General features: G+C 42.1%; 1 protein-coding gene across 4 annotated transcripts in view; it reads right to left on the bottom strand.

Annotated features, from left to right (window-relative positions):
- The window catches only part of dnmt3bb.1 (DNA (cytosine-5-)-methyltransferase 3 beta, duplicate b.1), a 129,789-nt gene extending 121,320 nt beyond the window's left edge, over positions 1-8,469 (bottom strand). The window contains exon 1 of one of the 4 annotated variants that reach the window (XM_060938054.1): positions 8,288-8,469. The gene's annotated coding sequence lies outside the window, so the exon portion shown is untranslated. The remainder of the gene's footprint in view (positions 1-8,287) is intronic. The other 3 variants (XM_060938052.1, XM_060938053.1, XM_060938051.1) reach the window with 3 other exon arrangements.
- Positions 8,470-8,730: the final 261 nt, after the last annotated feature.

Below are 8,730 nucleotides of genomic sequence, written 5' to 3' on the forward strand. Positions count from 1 at the left end.
CCCTCTAGGAATGTTCATGGTAATGATTTGCTGAGCTGAGGTGAAGCTATCCTTATATCACCCTGACTTCTTTAAAAAAAACACTACATAAAGATACCTTCTTAAAACATACATTATTCATGTATGTTAGCTGGCAGACAGACCTGTCTACCACCCGAGGACATGAATAACAAATGACAGTATTAACAGTTGCTTATCCAAAGGCCTCTCAAAAGAGTTTGGTGGTGTTGCTTTGCTACAAAACCGAATGACAATCATACTATCTTGTAAATACAATCGGGCTCCTTCTAAACAACTGGACTGATGGCCCTGCCACCCTGGTATGGTGTCACATCGGGTATGTGATAGCGGAGGTTCAAGTTATCCTTTCTCCTCTGTCGATCACACATTCTCTTTGGCTGCCTTTCCTTTCAAACAGGAGCAAAGCTGTGCAAACACAAACACAATAACTTAACCCCCGCGCCTCTGGATGTACATTCCTCTCCACATTCTCTTCAATACCTATTTGTCTTAGTGACTGAATTATTCACTGCAGCTCCTGAATTATTAATAATGATGATTAAGAGGTGAATAAAGCCCCATACACAGTTGCAATAGGCAACACAAGGTATCCAGGTGCATCTTGTATATAAAGGCAATGTACACTGACACACTAATCATTTGTGTTCACTTGAACACACACAGCTTGAGCAGATGTACCTCGTTACGTCCCTCTGTATCCTGAGTTATGATGTTTACCGTAGGACTTCTTTATGTGGTTCCATAAACACACACATGCACTACGGGGTACACACACACACACAATGCAGGCCACACCAAGGGAGTGTCTGTGAAGGTGAATAAGTGAATGAATGAGACTGAATGTGAGAATACAAAGAAAGGCTACATCAAAGGTGAAAGCCTGAGCAAGGAGATTAGGGACTAAAGCTAATGGGAGGGGGTTTTCTGTAAACGTGTGTGTGGGTGTGGGGGTGTGTGTGAGCACACACATGCACGTGAGAGACTGAGAGAGACGGAGCAACAGAAAGTGAGAGAAATATATGAGAAATAGAGAATTAAAGGGAAAGAACCTTTGTGTTCTGTATGACTGTCAAAATTCTGTTGCATTACACTAACTGGATCAAAATGATCCTATTCAAAAAGGTTCACCTTAGGTACACCAATATAATTGTATATAAGCGTTCCCAAAACATAGTACGTTCTAATATCTTACCCGTTTTATTTGTTCATATTAAGTTATTACACTTCTTTAAATCACACCTAGGATAAGAATAGGCAGTAACAAAGGGGCTTTTTCTTTTACCCTGTCCACACTAGGGATTTTGTACCGATACGAAACTACTTTCGTATCGCAACACCTGTCCACACTAGCAACTATACCGGTACTGTAGCGGTATAACTGTATCGGTACGAAACCCACAAATGTATGGATTTCGTACCGGTACAGTATCGGTACTGTAGCGCTTCGCGTAGTGTGGACAGATGAAGCGGTTCTGTATCGATACAAATATAATGCGCATGCGCAAAGTCACACACCTCAATCGATGTCTTCGCTGAATAAAATAGTGAAGAACGGAGATTCGTTTTCTTTGTTTCTTTCTCAACTGCCTCGCGCGTTTTATACGATTCGACTGAATAAATGACCACCAGAAATACAGACTGTACATTGACAACAAAAAGCACACACACGTTGTTTCATCCGTACGGAAGCCGAGAGAGGCCCTTCATGTAATCCTTTTTTTTTATTCACCTTGTTATCCCGAGATAACGACATAATTAATTCAGGATCTCGAGAAAACAACACAACTAATTCGAGATCTCGAGAAAACAAAACCGTTATTTCGAGATCTCGAGAAAACAAAACAATTATTCCGTGATCTCGAGAAAACAAAACAATTACTTCATGATCTCGAGTAAACAGCTGAGAAATGGTTCATTCAGGTGCGCCAAGAGACTTGTGATATGCTGACTTTGGGGCTATTTCACATTCTGTATAGACGCAACTTTGGTCATTAGAATGTCTGGAATAATCGATCACCTAATAAGGCAATATTTTGATCAGGGGTTGACACAGGGAGAGATTGCATTAAGTCTTTTAATACGGGATAATTTCAAAATTAGTCCGCGGCACCTCCGCAGAAGACTGGCCCGGCTTCGTCTCTACCAACGGAGATACAGTGATCCAGCTGAGATCATGAAATAATTGTTTTGTTTCCTCGAGATCTCGAAATAACGGATGCCATATATTCTCGGAAGGAAGTTACTCGGTAACCACGGAAACATGTCGCACACGCACATTTCAACTACCGTGAAAGAAAACCGCAAACATTTCTCGCTAGTGTGGACAGATGCACTAAACTGTACCGGTATACTTTGTATCGATACAATTATACCACTTTCGTACCGGTATAAGTGTGAACACAGCATTAGACTAGTGGCATCAGACTCCAGTGGTGGAGAGGCTATAGCACTAGCCTAGGAGTAAGATGTTGTATTCAGCCTCATTTAGCACAACACATTCAACTTTTCAGGTAATTACTCAGGCTGTGTTTGATGCGTTACAACAGGAAATCTCTGTAGGCATGTGGATTTCCAAAAACACAGTTTAATACTGAAAATCTTCTTCACTGGCCGGAATAATGATACTACTACCTAATCAGGTCCTCCCATTTCTCAAAAGCATCCTAGTAAGTTGATTGGCTGCTCTTAATAACCTCTAGGAATGAATATTTGTGCAAACGTGTGTGTACATTATGCCCTCCAATGGACTGTCATCACATCCAGGGTGTATTCCTGCCTCGTGCCTAGATCCACTGTAACACTGACCAGTAACTGAATGTGAATGAATGAAAGAATTAATTTATTTCTGTGTTTGTTGATTGACAAACACTACAGAGTAAAATTTTCTATCTGTATGTTTCAGATGCTACTAGCCTTGAAAATAAAACTTGCTGGCTACTTGGTTGAGTTAAACTACATAGTTTTAGGTTGTGGTGTACTTTTGGGGGGATGGTTTCACCAAAGTTTATTTAGAGATAGGCCACATATCAATCATACCTCAAACAAGCGATGTTTGTTAAAAGCTGATTTGCAATGGCAACTCTTGATGGTCAAGGTTTACAAAGGCCACAAATTAATTCATTGTTTTGCCAACTCTGGCCACGTTGATTTGCCTAGGATTGTTCTCAACAACCAATCCCTGATCCCCATTGTTGCCAATGACTAATCACTTACCACCATTGTTTCCAACAACCAATCACCACTGTTTGTCCCACCTGTGCACTTCATTACCTCCGCCAACTTTGTTGGACGAGGTTACGCTTTCGCTTCCATTTGTTTGCCTCGTCCTAACATAACTCAAAAAGTACTGAACAGATTTTAACGACATTTTGAGGAAAGGTGGACCATGGGCCAAGGAAAAATTGATTAGATATAGATACAAATCAAGATATATATGTGGATCCAGGACCCAGATATGTATGTAGATCCAGGATATATTTGTTTTGTCTTTTCCCAATGTAACTCAAAAAGTAGTGAATGGATTTTGATGTAATTTGGTGTACAGCTTTAGGATTATCCTAAGGTCGAGTGATTTGGTTTTGGTGTTGATACTATGTGGCTTGGCAGAGTTATGGACTGAGTGCCCTTCTAGTAATCACTGACTACGTTTACATGCACATCCAAATCGAGCTGCTGTCGGTAATCGAGCTGAAGGTCCCAGCAGGGTGCCAGAGAAATCCAATCGTACATGCACACAACTGAAATCGGGTTATTGTGTGAGGTGCATTGTGCACCCGAGCCACAGGTGGCGCAACACGCCCCATCGTGTTGGTACACTTCCGGTTGTCGTCATGAAGAAGAGCTATTCAAGAGTGTAAACAAAGTTATCAGTTCCATGTTCTCCATTGCGCGTTTTTCTCCCGTCCATGAATTTTAATATATTCAACTCCTTAAGCTGAATGAGCATGAACTCTGTCTCCTCATTGCTCCAGAAGTGCACGTTTCTGCTTGCCTGTGGCAGTGGGGGCGTGGTCAAGCGCCGGTCTGTGACAGGAGGGCGGAGCCAGGGAAGGTGAGTGGCAGAATCACTACACCTGACGGTAATTAACCTGTGTTTGTGTGTCTTCCCAGTAACCGCGCCCTATTTAAGGAGGCAGAGGGAGAGCAGAGGGGCCAGCTCATCCCGGGACTAGAACACAGCCGCGCGCGTGTGTGTGTGTTTTTCTCTCAAGAATAAAAGTAGGCTGTTAAACTGAAAAGTCTGACAATAAAAAGCCTACTAGTACCAGAAGCTTTGTCCTGCCGTCCTCTGTGCTCCACCCACACTTCAGAGAGCTCTACATCGCCATTTTCTCTTCTTCGTTTGTTCCTCCTGACCTCTTCTGCTGCTCGCTACTACTGTTGTCATGCCGACCGAGGCTGTTGTGTTTCCCGCTTGTGGTCTCGTCACTCGCCACTTCCGGAAGTAGCTCGACAACTAGCTCGATAGGGTATACATGCACAAAGTAGCTCGGCAGAAATCGCATAAACTAGGTCGTGTAGCTCGATTCCGAGAAATCAAGTTAGGTTCAATTTCAGCCGAATTAAGGTGTATACATGGCATTTTGAACTTCGATTTCAGTCGAGCAACGGCAGAAATTCGATTCTCTCTATGTGCATGTAAACGTAGTGACTGACCACCATCGTTCCCAACAACCAATCACCAATCACCAATGCTTGTCCCACCTGCATACTTCATTGCCTCCGCTAACTTTGTTGGACGAGGTTACGCTTTCGCCTCCATTTGCTTGCCTCTTCCTAACAAAACTCAAAAAGTACTGAACAGATTTTAATGAAATTTTGAGGAAAGGTGGACCATGGGCCAAGGAATAATTGATTAGATTTAGATACAAATCCAGATATGTATGCAGATCCAGGATATATTTGTTTTGTCTTTTCCCAATGTAACTCAAAAAGTAGTGAATGGATTTTGATGTAATTTGGTGTACAGCTTTAGGATTATCCTAGGGTCGAGTGATTTGATTTTGAGGTTGATACTATGTGGCTTGGCAGAGTTATGGACTGAGTGCCCTTCTAGTAATCACTGACCACCATCGTTCCCAATCACCAATCACCATTGCTTATCCCACCTGCGTACTTCATTGCCTCCGCTAACTTTGTTGGACGAGGTTACGCTTTCGCCTCCATTTGTTTGCCTCTTCCTAACATAACTCAAAAAGTACTGAACAGATTTTAACGACATTTTGAGGAAAGGTAGATCATGGGCCAAGGAATAATTGATTAGATTTAGATACAAATCCAGATATGTATGCAGATCCAGGATATATTTTTTTGTCTTTTCCCAATGTACACTACCGTTCAAAAGTTTGGGGTCACCCAGACAATTTTGTGTTTTCTATGAAAAGTCACACTTTTATTTCCCACCATAAGTTGTAAAATGAATAGAAAATATAGTCAAGACATTTTTCTGGCCATTTTGAGCATTTAATCGACCCCACAAATGTGATACTCCAGAAACTCAATCTGCTCAAAGGAAGGTCAGTTTTATAGCTTCTCTAAAGAGCTCAACTGTTTTCAGCTGTGCTAACATGATTGTACAAGGGTTTTCTAATCATCCATTAGCCTTCTGAGGCAATGAGCAAACACATTGTACCATTAGAACACTGGAGTGAGAGTTGCTGGAAATGGGCCTCTATACACCTATGGAGATATTGCACCAAAAACCAGACATTTGCAGCTAGAATAGTCATTTACCACATTAGCAATGTATAGAGTGGATTTCTGATTAGTTTAAAGTGATCTTCATTGAAAAGAACAGCGCTTTCCTTTCAAAAATAAGGACATTTCAAAGTGACCCCAAACTTTTGAACGGTGTGTAACTCAAAAAGTAGTGAATGGATTTTGATGTAATTTGGTGTACAGCTTTAGGATTATCCTAGGGTCGAGTGATTTGGTTTTGGTGTTGATACTATGTGGCTTGGAGGGAGTATGAGCTCTTCTGAGTGCCCTTCGAGTTTTTTTTTTGAAAAACTCTGTCCTTGGACATTTTCGAATTAATAAGCGGTTCTTCCAGCACCATTATTTTTGTGTTTATATCTGCAGTCTTGATATAAATCATAATCATTTTTAAAATAGTTAATTTGTATCATTATGGAGGTTCTTTATCCAGTGGTTTGTTTTCTACACAGTCACAAGTACACTACCGTTCAAAAGTTTGGGGTCACTTTGAAATGTCCTTATTTTTGAAAGAAAAGCACTGTTCTTTTCAATGAAGATCACTTTAAACTAATCAGAAATGCACTCTATACATTGCTAATGTGGTAAATGACTATTCTAGCTGCAAATGTCTGGTTTTTGGTGCAATATCTCCATAGGTGTATAGAGGCCCATTTCCAGCAACTCTCACTCCAGTGTTCTAATGGTACAATGTGTTTGCTCATTGCCTCAGAAGGCTAATGGATGATTAGAAAACCCTTGTACAATCATGTTAGCACAGCTGAAAACAGTTGAGCTCTTTAGAGAAGCTATAAAACTGACCTTCCTTTGAGCAGATTGAGTTTCTGGAGCATCACATTTGTGGGGTCGATTAAATGCTCAAAATGGCCAGAAAAATGTCTTGACTATATTTTCTATTCATTTTACAACTTATGGTGGTAAATAAAAGTGTGACTTTTCATGGAAAACACAAAATTGTCTGGGTGACCCCAAACTTTTGAACAGTAGTGTACGTCAGTCAGTCAGTCAGTCAGTCAGTCAGTCACGTCATTACTGCGCGAGGGCCTGTGGAATGTTCGCGCGCGCCGTGACCAAAGCACCACTTCGCGCGAGCCTCATCCTGTCGCGCGTGAGAGCAGGACTGAAATATAAACCCGCAGAAAATCACTCCGATGTGCGCGCGCGCCCACATTCTCACTCCCTGTCCGGATGAGTTTCAGTGTGATGGCGCTCTCCGGCTCTCCTCTCCTCCTCTCCTCTCCTGCTCTCCGGCTCTCCTCTCCTCTCCTCCTCTCCTCTCCTCCTCTCCGGCTCTCAGTGTGTGTGTGTGTGCACTATGAATAATCTCATCTCATCTCATCATCTGTAGCCGCTTTATCCTGTTCTACAGGGTCGCAGGCAAGCTGGAGCCTATCCCAGCTGACTACGGGCGAAAGGCAGGGTACACCCTGGACAAGTCGCCAGGTCATCACAGGGCTGACACATAGACACAGACAACCATTCACACTCACATTCACACCTACGGTCAATTTAGAGTCACCAGTTAACCTAACCTGCATGTCTTTGGACTGTGGGGGAAACCGGAGCACCCGCACTCTTAAAACACGTGTTGAAAATAACACAACTTGCGTTGTTTTTTAACACATCTCTATGTCCAGATTGGGACAACATAACTTTTGTTCATTTTAACACATTATTTGTTATTTGTGCAATTTTGGTGTTAAACATTTCTGAAATATAACACAACTCTTGTTGAAATTAACTTGCACAAAAGATGTGGTGATTTCCAACACATTCGTTTTAAGAGTGGGAAACCCACGCGGACAACATGCAAACTCCGCACAGAAGGGCCCTCGCCGGCCCCGGGGCTCGAACCCGGACCTTCTTGCTGTGAGGCGACAGCGCTAACCACTACACCACCGTGCCGCCCCGCTACGAATAATCGTGAAGCCAAACTGGCACGCAGTGTGCTCGCTGAGGTTATGGATCGGAGCAGAAAGGCGATGATTATCTCCAAACACGCTTCCTGTGTGCTCTGAAAAAGTTCCTTAGGAATAAGTATTCCGTTTCAGTACTGAATATTCACAAAAAAAAAACAACACCCACTCCCCAAACTCACAGCAATCATTCAACTTTGATCTTAAACAATAATGACGTTATTATTACTAGTAAATACTGGGCCATGTGTGTGTGTGTGTGTGTGTGTGTGATGTAACAGCCGCATAGTGAAACATGACTAAACAGAAGCTCTGAAATAAACCTAACTATGAGTTTTTAATCGAAAGAAGAATGTATTCGATGTTTATAGAGATCTTGGAAATAAATAAATGCAGTTCAAATATGGAGAGAGAGAGAGAGAGAGAGAGAGAACAAAGTCTTTAGTAATTCCAGTTTCCATGCATGCTACTTACTTACACAATCGAAACTTCTAGCGCATGATTCATCCAGGCTAAGTTGTTTGTTTAATATGCATTATTAAGCGATAAACAAAAGCACTACCTTTGCACCTTCCAGATGTGTCCAGTGAGCGCGCGCTCCGAGCAGCTGCATGCAGAAGAGGAATGAAACTTACCTGCTGCAGGAATGCTGGTGTTGAAGGCGCAGGACAACACGGCACTGAAGAATCCTTCGCGTTAATCCTGAGACTGCCGAGCCGTCGTGGTAAGTCACACTTCACCTGGAGTTCACCCACGCATTTAAACCCTCGGGGCAAATATGTAAATCTGGTCTCGTTCTTGCTCGCTGGCTGCTGTAGTGCTCAGGCGTGACTTTTTTTTTTTTTTCCTTTTTTTTTCTCTTTTCCCGGGTCTCGAATCACCCAAACGCCAAATGAAAGGTGCATTTACCTTAACAGATTTTTTTTTCCCCCAGGATTTAAGAAGCCCTTCTGTTTGAAGGGCTTCTTAAACCTTCTAAGCTATTTATATGAGAGGTGGGGTTTGTTTGTTTTTTTGTAATTTCTGAACTTCTGACTAGTCCTAAGATTCCAGTTCTTTCTAAGCATAAATCATAACA

The sequence above is a fragment of the Neoarius graeffei genome, chromosome 13, assembly GCF_027579695.1.
Source record: "Neoarius graeffei isolate fNeoGra1 chromosome 13, fNeoGra1.pri, whole genome shotgun sequence".
In the NCBI taxonomy this organism is placed as follows: domain Eukaryota; kingdom Metazoa; phylum Chordata; class Actinopteri; order Siluriformes; family Ariidae; genus Neoarius; species Neoarius graeffei.